General features: G+C 40.7%; 1 non-coding gene across 1 annotated transcript; it reads left to right on the plus strand.

The window, feature by feature from the left end:
• Window positions 1–465: 465 nt before the first annotated feature.
• On the plus strand, window positions 466–572 carry LOC133828057 (small nucleolar RNA R71). The gene has a single exon (XR_009890702.1). It is a non-coding gene; the product is annotated as a small nucleolar RNA R71 (small nucleolar RNA).
• The last annotated feature ends 900 nt before the right edge of the window (window positions 573–1,472 follow it).

Genomic DNA, 1,472 nt, shown 5'->3' on the forward strand with positions numbered 1-1,472 from the left:
AGATTAGGATGATTCTTCCATGCTGGATTGTAAGTGTTCGAATATGGGTTGTTGTTGCGGTTGAAATTCTGATTTCCCACATAACAAACTGAGGCTGGATTTGAAGGGCAATTCTCAAAAGTATGCCCGTCCCCACAATACACGCATGACACTTCTGCACTTTGAATGGCAGCAGCTGGCTGAATACTTCCTCCCAAACTCATATTCTTCAAGATGTTGGTCATTGAGGCCATTTGAGCTGTTAGAGCCGTTAATGCATCTACTTCAAGAACTCCCGCCACCTTCCTACTTGTAGGAGCTCTAGTGTTTGACCATTGATAGTTATTACTTGCGATCCTTTCCAAAATCTCAAATGCTTCATTGTAAGACTTGGAAAGAATGGCTCCATTGGCTGAAGCGTCCAATACCATTCTAGAAGCTGCATTGAGGCCATTATAGAAGGTCTCCATTTGTATACAATGTGGGATACCATGGTGTGGACATTTTCTTAAAAGCTCTTTGAATCTTTCCCACGCGTCACTAGTGGACTCATCTTCCAGCTGCTGAAATGACATAATTTCACTTCTAAACTTTGCATTTCTGGTGGGAGGGAAGTATTTTCTCAGAAATTTCTCAGCCAAGTCATTCCAATTTGTAACGGAATCGGGAGGCAAAGTGTTGAGCCATGATCTAGCTCGGTCTCTTAATGAGAATGGAAATAGCTTCAGCCTTAATGCTTCTTCACTCACTCCTTGAAGCTTAAAGGAATCGCTCACCTCCAAGAATGAACGAAGATGGAGATGAGGATCCTCCGTTGGCATCCCGCTGAACTGCCCCACGGTTTGGAGCATTTGAAACATGACCGGCTTGAGCTCGAATTGAGCTGCTTGGATTTCTGGCCTCACAATGCCTGGATTTAGCTCATTAAACATGGGGGCAGCGTATTCCCGTATTGCTCTGGCTCTGTCATCCGCCAAAACAATGGGATTAGTAACTTGCTGGCCATCCCCCTCATCATCAACACGTTCAGCCATAGTGCCTCGGCTTTTAGCCTTTTGATCTTTTCTCCTTTTTCTGAAAGTTCGTTCGATCTCAGGGTCAATAGGAGCAAGTTCAAGGTCTTCTTACTGGTTCATAAACTGTAGGTACCTGAGATTGCACAACCCGAACCAACAAGATTAAAAACAATGAAAATAAATTGTCAAATAGTTGATAAAACAGAATTTAATTTTAAAGTCCCCGGCAACGGCGCCAAAAACTTGTTGTGAAAATTCTAATGATTAAAATATGCGCAAGTATACACAATCGACAACAAGTAATACAGTGATAATGTATCAAAGTTCGTCTCCACAGGGACTTTTCAACTAAATTAATGTAAAATCAACCAAAAACAGTTTATAATACAATAACCAAATCAAGAGAAAGGTTGTGTAATTAGTTTTGAAAATAAATGTAAATGAGCAAATTAATTCAACTAAAAATCAGAGATTAAA

The sequence above is a fragment of the Humulus lupulus genome, chromosome 3 (assembly GCF_963169125.1).
Source record: "Humulus lupulus chromosome 3, drHumLupu1.1, whole genome shotgun sequence".
Lineage (NCBI taxonomy): Eukaryota > Viridiplantae > Streptophyta > Magnoliopsida > Rosales > Cannabaceae > Humulus > Humulus lupulus.